We start from the raw sequence: 14,222 nt of genomic DNA, 5'->3' as shown, positions 1-14,222 counted from the left end.
ATTTGGTAGATTTGTTAAAAAGCTAGTTTATGAATTAATAGTGTTTGGTAAAAAGAAAAGTAGCTAATAACCTATATTGCAATGTAAAATAACATAAATGGACATTTACATGTATAAGTAGGCTGAGTTTCTTCTAACCGGAGCATAGGGTAGAAATATCAGTTCGAAAAGTGTTTACACGATCCAAGGGGTATTCAGATCTCCAATATAACCCCTACCTAAAGTCTAACCATCGAACTGATATTTTACATTTCTGGAGACGGGAAAATCAATCCGTGAGATGATCACGAAGTTCACAAAACTGGAGAAGTTTGAAGACATTTATTTCAAGCGTTGGAAGATGAAGATGCACTTCATGTTGACCACTCTAAAGGAAACATATGTGCCGACTACTCCAAGACCACCTAAACTGGAGGAAAGTGTTGAGGAGACACTTCAAGAAACCAGGAAGAGGCAAAAGTGGGACAACGGCGATTACATCTGTAAAGGTCACATCATGAATGGTATGTATGATGCTCTATTTGATATCCATGTTGATGCTTTACCCGCTAAGGATTTGTGCGACATCCTGGAACTGAAATACATCATTGAGGATGCTTCTAGAAAGAACTTTCTGGTTAGTAATTTTAATAACTTTAAGATTGTCAATTCAAGGTATGTTACTGAACAATAAAATTAACTCCTTGGTATTTTTGGTTAATTTAAATAGCACAACATGAATATGGATGAATCCGTTGTCATGTCAGGTTTAATCGACTAACTTCCACCATCTTGGAAGGATTTCAAATATAACCTAAAACATGAAAAGAAGGAACTATAATTGGTTCAACTTGCTAGTCATATTCGTATCGAAGAATCTCTTTGGACGAAGGAAGTTGACAAATCTGATAAAACCAAAGGGAAAGTTGAATCCGAATAGCCTTTTGTTCATATAGTTGAAAACAAAGCTATGAACCCGAACTATAAAGCATATGTCAAAAATAAGCAGGAACATGTCCCTAATAACTCTAACAAAAAGAAAATGGAATTTGTTTGTTGGAGGTTCAACAGGTTGGGGCATTACAAGCATGATTATCGTGTGAACTTGGACAATAATAAAAACAACAATGGTGTTGGAATCAATGGAGCCAATGGATGTGTGAACGGGTCTTCGGGCCAAGTTAGTGGAGGTCACTTTTTAACTATCTTTGGTAAATCTTATCAGAATTATGTTTATTATGTTTCACTTATTCCTGAATCGTTTTATGTACAAGATGATAACGATTCATGTATGCAATGATAAATAGCTATTTGAAACATTAACGGCGCTTGAAGATGGATCGATGCTATGAATGGGAGACGATTATTTTATACCTATTTTTGGTTTCGGTGTTTTTTGTTTTAAATTTACTTCTAGAAAGACTATTAGGTTTTTTGATGTTTTGTTTGTTCCTAAGATTCGAAAGAATCTTGTTAGTTCTAGTTGTTTGAATTATGGTGACTTTAAACAAGTTATTGAGTCGAATAAGTTAATCTTATCTCGAGGTGGAATGCTTATTGGTTTTGGATATTTATATAGTAGAATGTTTCATTTGAGTACTGTTGACAAATTATTACCTTTTCAAAATTCTGCATTTGTATCTTCTACTTTTAATATTGATAAATTTATGCTTTGACATGCAAGATTAGCTCATGTTAACTTTATAAGGATGCACGAGATGTCAAAAGATGGATTAATTCTAGACTTTGGTATGACTTTTGATAAAGGTGAAACATACATTCTTACAAAAGTGACAAAACAACCCTTTCCTAGTGTTACTAGAAATTCGGCTATTTTGGAACTTATACACAGTGATCTCTGTGTGATTTTCACTCCACTCCGTCCTTGGGAAATGAAAAGAATGTAGTCACATTTCGTTGATGACCGCACTCAGTTTTGCTAAGTGTATTTGTTACATTCTAGGGACGAAACCTTAGATAAATTCAAACTATACAAAACCAAGGTGAAATTGCAATTAGGCAATCCGGTTAAGTGTCTTAGGACTGATAGGGGATGTGAATATATGGATCCATAATACTTCGAATCAATGGGTATCATTCATGACATTACTCTCCCCAACATAATGGTATTGTTGAACACAAAAATCGAGTTTTAAAGGAAATTGTAAAGTCGACACTGTCATACTCGAGATTGAGTAATGGATTCTGGGGAGTAGCCATGTTAACGGCCTACTATTTATCAAGGTTGCAGAAATCACTCGGCGGTAGCTCGACAGTGGACTGGGGTCAAACGATTAATCGGTTAGGCGGGGATTAATCGGAGGAGTAATCGGGGACCATTAATTATTAAAAAATTAATAGATATAACATTAAACTAAGAATATAACATTAAATATAACATTATATCAATTAAAAAATTTATTAAAAAACTAATAAAGATCACATAATAAGAACAAACTATGATTACAAAAAACCCCTTTCATCCTTAATACATCACATTTAAATAACCAACTATTGCATTTGGATCTATGTTACCAAATGAAAAAAGGAAGTATCCATTCTTATGAGGCATGATTTCACCTTATCAGCATGTTGTTGCACCTTATCAACATTAACCCTTTCATTGTGAGTTCATATCTAATCCATTCTTATGTCCTGCAATGCATAATCTATTCTTGCGAGGCATGATTTCACCAATCAATTCATATTACCTTTTTGTCTATCATAGTTTGTATGCATAACCAATCCATTATTATATGTAGCATATATTCCCGCAACAACAGTTAAACCCAATACATATTGCTAAAGTTTTAATCAAGAACCCATGAATACCAATACCTCATTTTGATAATCAAGACTACAAGATTCACTCAGGCAATTGATCGAACACTTGGTGGGCAGATGGTTTCATACACTAATTAAGCAATTTCCTAATCATATAAACCACCATACAAAAATAAAACCAACATGTGTCAAGATTGAAGAAGTAAGAAACATGAAACAAAGATTGAACGGCCATAGTGAAGTGTGAATCAGATTTGCTAACAGGCTCTGTGTAGAAGTAAGAAACATGAAAACAATTTGTAAGAAATGGCTTACCCATGAAGCAGATTTGCTAACAGGCTCTGTGTAGATTTGCTTATGAAGCAATACATCTCCAATAGGGCGGAAGGGGCAGAGAGTCATCAAACGGCCATAGTGAAGTGTGAATTAGGTTGTCGAGGATATCAAGAATCAGGTCGACAGTTTTGGAATCAGGCCTGTCGACGCATTAGATGTAATCATGTAAACGAAATTGAATTTAGACTATAAACGATTAAACAAAATCCCAACAACCACCACGCTTCCATGGCCGACGATCATCGTCTTCAAGGTGGTTGTTCGACGGATCCTAGGGAAGTTTCATCTCAACCTGATCCCAGATTCTAAACTAACGAATTTCATCTCAACCTAATAATAGGGAAGTTTCGTGTTTCCAGTGAAGAAGGATGGTGGTGTAGAGAGTGTTTGATGGAGTTGTGAATAAGGAAGTTTTGGGTTTGTATCCCACATCGCTCATGTTTCCAGTGAAGAAGGAAATTTCTTGTTTGTATCCCACATCGCTGGTGGAACAATAGACGAAGGCACACATATCTTATAATAGGAGAGTTACTTCCTTCAAAAATTCAAACCCAAATAGGTGGGCAAAAAAAACCCGAACCAACTATATTTTGGGTGGGTTTGCTCCTTTGACCTGGTGGGTTGAAGTCAATTTGGTCCGATTTTAGGTCCGATTTGGGACGAATTAGTCCGATTTGGACCGTCTTTGACCAATATTGACCAAGGCCGACTAGTTTACCCGATAACAACTATTCGTAAGCAGTTGGAGTCCGCCAAGCACCTAGGCGCCGATTAATCAGCCACCTAGATCGATTTTTACAACCATGCTATTTATTAAATAAGGTTCCAAATAAAAAGAACATATTTGTACCATATGAGCTTTGGTTCAAGAAAAGCCGAATTTAAGCTATTTTCGGGTTTGAGGATGTCGGGCAGTTGTAAAACTAATCGAGCTAAAAATGAGAACTTTGGGAGAATGTGGAATAGATAGTATATTCATTGGACACGTTGAACATTCCAAGGCATATAGGTTCTACATAATTGAACCTAATGAACCAGTATCAGTTACCACCGTTATTGAGTCACGAGATGCATTTTTATGAGATACGCTTTGCATCTATTCAAAGGCCAAAGGATCTGACTTTTGGTACTAACAAAGTGAAAAATCCATAAAGTTCAGATGGTGTTACTAAACCAGAAAAACAAGAGCTACGAAAAAGAAAAAGAGGCCAAAGTCCAAAAAAAAAATTCGATTCTGACTTCCAAATGTACTTGGTGGAAGGAAAAAGTGATGTGGAGGTTCTTCAATATTCTTTTCATTATAGTATTAAGGATTATCCAAATACATTTCAAGAGGCCATGTAGTCTCGAGATGTAATATTTTGGAAGGAAGCAATTGATGATAAAATGTCATCAATTCTTGAAAATAACACTTGGGTGTTGACTGATTTTCCTCAAGTTTCTAAAACACCTGGTTGCAAATGGATTTTCAAAAGGAAAATGAATGTTAATGAGATCATTGACAAGTTCAACACCGGTTATTCATTCAAGGTTTTAAACAAAAACCCAGTGTTGACTATTTTGATACGTATGCTCTGGTTGTGCATATTTCTACTATTAGATTACTGATTACTTGTTGAATGGTGAACTTGACGAGGAAGTTTACATGAAACAACCAAAAGGTTTCAATATGCCCGAGAAAGAGCATATGGTTTGTAAATTTGTCACATCTTTGTACGGGCTGAAACAAGCGCCTAAACAACAGAATCAAAAGTTTGATGAGGTTATTTTGTCCTCTGGTTTCAAGATCAACCAATGTGAAAAATGTGTTTATAGTAGATTTGATGATGCTACTAGTGTTGGAGTGATCATTTGATTATATGTAGATGACATGTTGATTTTCGGTACTGTCCAAAATCAAGTGGATGAAACAAATAAATTTTTATCATCAAAGTTTTCCATGAAAGATTTGGGAGAGGCTAATATAATTCTTCGAATAAGAATTAAAAGGGCAAACAAAGGCTTGGTAACGAGTCACAGTCATTATATTGAGAAAATTATCAAGCGGTTTAATTTTACAGATTGTTCTCCTATGAGCACTCCTCTGGATCCAAGTGTGAAATTGACGGACAACATAGGAACTCCTATTTCACAATTAGAATACTCTAAGGCCATTGGTTTAATGTATGAAATGACAAGTACCTGGTCTGATATTGCTTTTGCTGTAGGAAAGTTGAGCAGGTACACTAAAAATCCCAATGCTCAACATGGGCAAGCAGTGAATAGAGTGTTTAAGTATCTTAAGGGAAACATGGATTATTGCTTGAGTTACTTGGGATACCCTTCAGTTATGGAAGGACATTCGGATGCAAGTTTGATAACCAACCAGGAGGATCATTCCTCAACATCTAGTTGGGTATTATTGCTTGGGGGAGCTGCCATTTCCTGGCCTTCTAAGAAGAAAACTTGCATTACAAACTCAACAATGAAATATGAGTTTCTTACGTTACATTCTGTTGGTAAAGAAGTTAAATGTGTAAGGAACTTAGTCTATGAGATTCTTTTTTGGTCTAAACCACTACCACCTATTTCTATCCGTTGTGATAATGTTGCCGCTTTTGGCAAAGCATATACTTAAGTGTGTAATGACAAGTGTTGACACTTAGGTGTCCAACACAGTATGGTCAGAGAACTTGTAACATTGGTGAAAATATAGACTTTTGAACGATAATCTATATAAATAATAAATAACGAATATTATATTATCTAAAACTTCTCAGAGAATTTGTTACATTTAGATAATATTTTGAGGAAATTTCATCATCTAAGAATTTGTCTAATAACGATGTAATTTTATAATCCCAACTAGAACCGGTTTCATGAAAAAGATTGAATGAAAACCCATGTTCAAAAATATTATATTTACATGGCTCAGGTAACGGAAAAATTTTAGAAGGGTTACGTTTGATACCATCAACGAAATTTCATACCCATTTGTAAATAGAAAATGAGAAATGACAAGCATGAAGGGTCTTACAAAGATGAAATACTATAGGGAATATAAGGTCACATATCAAATAAAAGATAAGCTATCAATACACTTTAAAAACATTCCCAGGCAAGTAGCAATAAAATCTTCAAATATCTACTACCTATATACTCATTTCAAGCACGTGCGTAGCTTGACCTTTCACCCTCCATTTTGTTTCCCTCCATCTCTGATAACTCTCTTTTTCTTCCAACTAAATACTAACTAAATCACTTAAGCATTAACTAGATAAGATCCATAAAATCTAACTAATGATGTAAGATCTTGAAGAGATTTCATGACACCTTCGTATAAAACTCAATGTCACCCTCCTCTCACCTTCCTTACTTCAAATTCACAGAAAACATATTCTAGGAATACTCTCAATATCATATCGGAAATCAATCTCCTAACAGCCCCACCTCTCTCATCGAAACCCGTCAAAACCGAAGGCAAAATGGTGTTGCTGCCTCCTCTTTAGCCTCCCCTTAGCACCTATTTTCAACATGTTTTTATCCCAAAAATACCCCTGAACATCTCTCCAATTTCTACTATGTTTGAAGTCACCAAAATCGTCCCAAAACTCTTCTTTTTCATGTGTTTTTGTTAAAATTTCAAGATCCAAAACAACTTGATAAGGAGCGGTTTTTAGAGTGGCTTTTAACATCCAAAACCCACTGTTTTGTTGTCAAAAACCTCATGTTTTACTGTAAATAATCAAGAACACATCAGCCATGTACAAAGTTGTTTTCGTGCGACCAAAAGTGATCATCCAAAAACCCACTGTTTTGCTGTCAAAAATGGAGAACACATCAGCCCTATACAAAGTTGTTTCGTATGACCAAAAGTGATCCAAAAACCAACTGTTTTGCTGTCAAATTTTGAAAACTCAACACCCATGTATACCTCCGTTTTTAAGTGACCAAAAGAGATCCAAAGCCCCCTTGTTTTGCTGATTTTTGTAGAGCCAAACCACCCCAAACAGTGGCTGATTTTCGAACAACCCACAACACCTAAAAAGATCATTTTCTTTGCTACCATTTTCGAGTATCTAACAGCCCCATAAAAAAGATATTTTCGAGTAGCAATAAACCCAAGAAGATCCATCTCCTTTGCCCTTAAAAGCTTGTATTAAGTTCCACATTTGACAACCTACTTTGAAAACAAAGGTAAAGACTTAAATTTTCTTATATACTTCATTATGAAAATGACTAGCAGTGGTTATCTGAATAAAAATTTGCATGTTAAGAGTATCCAAAAGGCACTTCCGTCACAAGCGTTGGAGGAACCGGAACCATCACGACCATCTCGGACCTATTAATGATACGCGACGTAAGTGAGTTTCTAGGCCCCCTTTTATTTGTTTTCCAATAATTCCGAGGCGAATACACATAAAAGACGAATTATAAAATAAAAATTTAAGCTATTAAATTTTATATATCTAAGTTTTGATGACATATTTACGTTAAGATAAGCCAAACTTTTGCATGCAACTATTACTTCAAATAGTACCCTATATATAGTGTTTGCATGAAAAATCATCAAATATGTCTTAAAAGCTGCTAAACCTAAATAAAAAATTTTATAATAGTTTATAAATTTGCAAGGTGACAAAATGCATGCATAATGACATGGAATCGAGAAAGAAACATAAACTGTGATATTATTCGTTTTTAAATCTTAGGACATAAAAGTGTCGTTATAATGAATAATATGTGTATTACAAAATTGGTCATATATAAAGTCTCGGCGTATATATAATCACAAACAGTTTGGGTCAAAATCATCTACAGCCAGGGGAGCTGTCAAGATTTTTAGGAAACAATATTGACTTCTAAACAAGTTTCCCAACAATAACAATTGTAGAACCGTAACTAAAACTTGGGATTTTTGTGGATGTTTCTCATTCATCACACTAAGAACTTCAACTTAGTGAAGTTATCAGTCACTCATGAGCCTCACCATTTATTTTTATTTATTGTGATGGTTTCCATTCCTGTATTTTGTCTATTGTCTAAGGGGTGTTCTTGTAATTCTTTATTTGTATGTAAAGTTCAGATCTCCTGCCCTTTGCTGGCATGGAAAGTTTCACTCTCGTGGTATTAGCCGTCTAAGATCCTACCCTTTCTTCTTCCCCTTTCACACGTTTTTTTTCTTTCATTCATCTTCCTTAAACAATGGTGTCGTCTTCCTCTTCTTCTTCCACAGAAACCTTCCTTCCCATGAACACCCTTATGCATCTAATCACCATTCGCCTCTCTCCTTCAAACTACCTGTTATGGAAGAGCCAATTGACTCCTATTCTCACCCATCAGAATCTGTTGGGTCATGTTGATGGCACCTCTGTTGCCCCGCCCACAGAAGTTCTTGTTGACAATAAGACCTCGCCAAACCCGACGTTTGCGGCCTGGCTTGCTGCTGATCTGTGCGCTGTTATCATTCTTCATGCGTCTCTTACCAAGGAGGCTTTCTCTGAAACTGTTGGTCTTGATACCGCTCAGCAAATTTGGGTAGCCCTTGAGTCTGCCTTCAGCAACTCCTCTGTGGAACATATTCAAAAGCTCCGTGATCAGCTTCGCCAATTTTCTAAAGAAGCATCTACTATTACTGAGTATGGCCGTAAGTTCAAGACAATATGTTATCAATTATCGGCCATTGGTCATCCCGTAGAGGAATCTGACAAGATTCATTGGTTCTTGTGTGGTCTTGGCAGTTCGTTTGAGTCTTTTTCAACAGCTACTCGAGCTTCTAGCACCCCCCTTCTTTTTCGTGATCTCCTTGCACAGGCTGAAGGGCACTAGTTGTTTCTCAAATCCCTTCATGGGTCTGCCGCTCCAAACGTTGCGGTCACTGCAGAATCTCGTGGAAATTCTGCTACAAGGGGTCGTGGGGGTCGGTCCTCTCGAGGCGGTCGGGGACGCGGTCGTCGTTCTCCTCACTATCAATTGTGTCGCATGAATGGCCATTATGCCAATGTATGTCCTCGACTTGCTACATATGCTACCCATCCTACCACCTCTGATGATCAACTTGCCAAAGCGTTTCATGCCTAATGTCATGTTTCTTCTGCAGGACCAGATTGGTATGTTGACTCCGCTGCGACCGATCATATGACATCTTCATCCACATCCGTGACACATGTCGCACCATATTTGGGCCCCAATCAAGTTACCTTTGGGAATGGTCAGGTTCTTCCCATATCACTTATTGGGCACTCCTCCTTTAATAATACTATCCGCCTTCGGGATGTCTTGGTTATCCCCAAGATTACTAAAAATATTTTATCTGTTAGCAAATTAATCGCTGATAATAATTTGGATGTTTTGTTTTCTCAACCATATTTCTACATTTAGGATCGGACAACATGTCAAGTTCTCGCACAAGGTTGGTGTGATCATCGCTTGTATGTTCTCTCTACTAGTCCTCAGGCTCTTTTTGAATCCACCAAGTCGAAGTTGAAAGCATCTTTCGAATTATGGCACTCTTGATTAGGACATGTGTCATTTGACACCATTTTACTATTAAATAAACAGGGTCGCTTATCGGTCACCTCTATTTTACCAAAACCAGTTGTGTTACCTCTATTTTTCCAAAACCAGTTGTGTGCTCTCCTTGTCAATCGGCTAAAGCCCACTGCTTACCTTTTGTTATTATTGAAAAACGATCATTAAATGTGTTGGACTTGGTGCATTGTGATTTGTGGGGACCATCTCCTGAATGTTCTGGTGATGCTTACCGATATTATGTTGCTTTTGTTGATGATCATTCCCGATTCACGTGGTTTTACCCTCTTCAAACCAAATTTGGTTTGTATGTAATCTTGGATGTATTTCTCAAGTTTGTTCAAACCCAATTCTCGCACAAAGTCAAGGTTTTTCAAACAGATGGCGGCACTGAATTCTTAAATCACCGCGTTCGCATACTACTTGAAAATCATGGAACATTTCACCGAGTTTCTTGTCCATATACTCCTCAAAAAAATGCTCGTGTCGAACGCAAACACTAGCATATTGTTGAAACAGGGCTTGCAATGTTATTCAATACTCACGTTCCTCCATCATATTGGGTTCATGCATTTAGTATTGCGATTTATATAATCAATCGTCTACCTACTTCAGTGCTGGATAATAAATCTCCGTTCGAGGTGGTTTTTCATCGGGCGCTAACTTATGACCACTTTCGCCCTTTTGAATGTCGTGTTTTCCCTTACTTACGTGACTATGCGGATCATAAACTATCTTCGCGAAGCCTTCCGTGCATTTTTCTGGGTTACTGCTTGCGTTATAAAGGTTATCAATGTCTTGATGCGGTGTCATCCTGCATTTATATTACCCGACATGCCATGTTTGATGAGCGGTGCTTCTCGTTTTCTGATACTACGTCTGGAACTCCAACAAAAATGTTAACTTTGACATCTTTGTTGGATGATCCCTCATGCACTCCAGTTACTCCAACTATTTCATTTGTTCCGGCGTGTTCTTCACCATTGCGTGCTTGTGGTCTTTGTGATGACACACCGTGCTCACCCTTTGAACCTTCGGTAGTCGGTTCGGATTTCTCAACTGATTCGGTGTCTCCACTAACTCCGGACCAACCCCAGCCTACTCTGTCTTTAGAATTGGTTTCACCTGTTGCTACTTTAGCACCGGCCCCACCTTCAACGTCAACTTCTCCCTCCGCGTCGACCTCGCTTGTTGTTGCAGCTCCCACTTCACCTGTTGTTGTAGCTCCAGCTTCGACTGTTGGACACCCAATGATCACTAGAGCCAAGGCTGGAATTTTGAAACCAAAACATCAGGTAGATTTGGCTCACACATCTGCACATGCCCTTTATTTAGCGTTGTTTGCTTCCACTGATCCAAAGGGGTTCAAGTCCGCTGCCAAACACCCCCACTGGGTAACTGCCATGCATCAGGAAATAGAGGTGCTGCACCGGAATAATACATGGACATTGGTCCCCCGACCCGAACATCATAACATAGTGAGTTGTCGCTGGTTGTTTAGGACAAAATATAATGTTGATGGTTCGAATGAAGGACAGAAGGCTTGTCTCGTTGCTCAGGTGTCAGTCAAATTCCAAGGCTTGATTATTCTCAAACATTCAGTCCGGTGGTTAAGGCCTCAACTGTGCGTATTGTTCTATCATTTGCTGTTCTTAACAATTGGAAACTTCACCAGCTTGATGTCAACAATGCTTTCCTTAATGGTGAGTTATCTGAGCTTGTGTACACGGAACAACCTCTTGGATTCAGGATGCTACTTTTCCTCATCATGTGTGTCGTCTCAACAAAGCTCTATACGGTCTTAAACAAGCTCCACAGGCTTGGTTCCTTCGGCTTAGCACCTTTCTTGTCATCAGCGGGTTTGTGTGTAATAAGGCAGATACTTCATTGTTTGTGTTCAAACGGGGTTCGTGCATTTTGTACTTACTTGTCTACGTAGATGATTTAATTTTGACCGGAAATGACGATACAGTCCTCAAGTCTTTTGTCACCAAGTTACATGCTGAGTTTGCCATCAAGGATCTCGGGCGCCTTAATTTATTCCTTGGACTTGAAGCCATATATACTGACAATGGCTTGTTTCTCAGCCAATCCAAATATGCTCCTGACATTCACTAACAAGCAAACCTCCTTGATGCCAAACCAGCTACCACGCCGCTTGCTTCCAATGTCGCTTTTGTCACCAGTGGTGAGCTATTTGATGATCCAACCCACTATCGATCACTTGTGGGTACCCTATTATACTTGACTATCACTCATCCTGATATTTCTTATGCGGTCACCAAGTTAGTCAGTTTCTACAGGCTCCTACACGTTGTCACATTCAAAGTGTTAAGCATATTCTCCGCTACGTTAAGGGCACTTTGTCCTTTGGTCTCACTTTTTCGCATCATCCCACCACATTCCTTCTTGGTTATTCTGATGCGGATTAGGCTCGGTGTCTCGAGACACGTCGTTCTACTTGTGGCTGCTCTATTTTTCTAGGCGGCAATATTGTCTCGTGGAGTGCAAAGAAACAACCTATTGTCTCTCGGTCTAGTTGTGAATCTGAGTATCGAGCCATGTCCAACACCGTTGCGGAGTTAATTTGGATCACTCACTTATTAAGAGAGTTACATGCTCTACCTTCGGATCATCCTACACTCTTGTGTGACAACAAAAGTGCATTATTTCTCACATAAAATCTGGTGTCTCACAAACGTGCTAAGCACATAGAACTGGATTATCATTTTATTCGTAAGCTTGTTTCTTCTGGGAAACTCCACACCACGTTTGTTCCTACCAAGAATGTGTGCCAAAAATGAAACCTTATACTACTCTCCCTTGATGTGTGCCAAAAATGAAACCTTGAAAATCTTGCATGGAAAAAACAATCACGAAAAAGCCTCGAAAAAATTTCCAGTTTGTGAAAATTTTCGACTTTTGGGTGAGAGTTGCAAGATCTTCCAAAATCTTGGTAAAAAGCGTCATTTTTTGAATTCTGTAGGGACCTGTTATGCCAAAAACAACATAAGATGCGAAACATTCCCCAATTGCAAAACTGGGTAGAAAGTGTAAATTCGCACAAACTACAGGAGCCTAAAATGTAAATTCTTCAATTTCTGAGCTTTCTTAGCCCATTTTCGAAGTTGGTTGTTTTCTACCAATTTTTCGAAACGGAAGGGGCTAAAAGAGAAATTCTGCCATTCTTCACAACTTTTGTCACCATATCTTAACTGGACCAAATTTTCATTTCTTCAAAACTTCAGGGACCCAATTCGAAAATTTTGGTTATCTTCCCCGATTCGTTAAGCAGGTTACAAAACCAACAGGCTTCGCTTTTAGGTGCAAGAATTCATCAACGAAGCATCTTCTTAATCATTCAAAGTTGAAGGCATGCGAGCCATTGAATGTCTGCTAAATCATTCAACTTCGCTACTTGATGTCGACTCCAACACACCAACATGCCAAAACAGTTATATCAGATTTCGCACATCGACCAACAATCCTTCGCTTTTTGAGTTTCTTTCCAACCCAAAGTCTTTGATATCATTAACAACCCAAATCAACAATCTGAGTTAGCAAATTAACCTTGACCATCACTTCATTGTTCATTCCAAAATCAACAACACTCGACTCAAGATCAACAATTGATAGTGCCAATATCAAATCTTCGTCAATCAACCATCGACATATCAGACTTCGTAACATTAACTTCCAAAATCAACATCAAATATTTGATCCGTCGAATCACACAAAAAACCCATTTCATTTTTGCAGTCACTCATCCTTTAATTGTCGACCTCAAGTACTCGATTATGATACCATTCGTTAACACAGTTCTTCCCAAAATCAATAGCCATTCGCTTTTTGTTCATCAACCCAATGCAAATACCCTTCGTTTTCTGCCATTGACCTCTTCCCAGTAGAACTTTGCAACGACGAATCACCTGCTTCCCAATTGAACTTCTCGAAATGTTTCGTTATCAACAATCAAAATCATCGACAATACATGGACCCTTCGCACATCAACCCAAGATATCAATTTCAACAAATCTTTTGAAATCAATATGTGCGAACCTAAAATCAATTTACCAAACCTTCCAGAATCATTCGACATCTAATTCCAACTCAAAAAGAACTTTTTGTAAAAGGAATTTTTGTAAAAGTTATTTTTTAAAATGTGTTTGGATATGCTTTTGAAGGGAAAAAAGTCAAAAGTTAAAGTGTTTAGTTTAACTTTTACATGTAAAATGACAAAAAAAAAAGACATGTTTAGGGTAGATGAGGGGTATATTGGTAATTTAATATTTTTAGCTGGTGAAAAGTTGGGAAAAAGTCAGGTAATCGTGACTTTTCAAAAAGACTCAAATTACTCTATGGGAAAAGTCATTTACAAAAGTCCTTTTTCCTTTACCAAACATCTTTTAGCATTTTTTCTAAAAGATAAAGTCAAAAGTCATTTAAAAAGCTAAACCAAACACCCTCGAAATTGAATCGTGACCTCTAACATCAAAATGACTTGTTCACATATCAAACTCAACAAAAGTGTTCGACATCCAAATCGAAAATCAACCTAAGACCATCTCCAACTCATCTCTATTTTTTCCCCATAAATGGAGTAAAAAATGGAG

At 37.6% G+C, this 14,222-nt stretch overlaps 1 long non-coding RNA gene across 1 annotated transcript; it reads left to right on the top strand.

Annotated features, from left to right (window-relative positions):
• The first annotated feature begins 8,986 nt into the window (after positions 1–8,986).
• LOC122198054 (uncharacterized) lies at positions 8,987–9,645 on the top strand. The gene is made up of 3 exons (XR_006191875.2): positions 8,987–9,081; positions 9,179–9,289; positions 9,460–9,645. It is a non-coding gene; the product is annotated as an uncharacterized LOC122198054 (long non-coding RNA).
• Positions 9,646–14,222: the final 4,577 nt, after the last annotated feature.

This window comes from Lactuca sativa, chromosome 5, assembly GCF_002870075.4.
Source record: "Lactuca sativa cultivar Salinas chromosome 5, Lsat_Salinas_v11, whole genome shotgun sequence".
Classification (NCBI taxonomy): Eukaryota; Viridiplantae; Streptophyta; class Magnoliopsida; order Asterales; family Asteraceae; genus Lactuca; species Lactuca sativa.
Note: the sequence above shows the minus strand (reverse complement) of the source record. Positions and strands in the feature narration are given on the sequence as shown.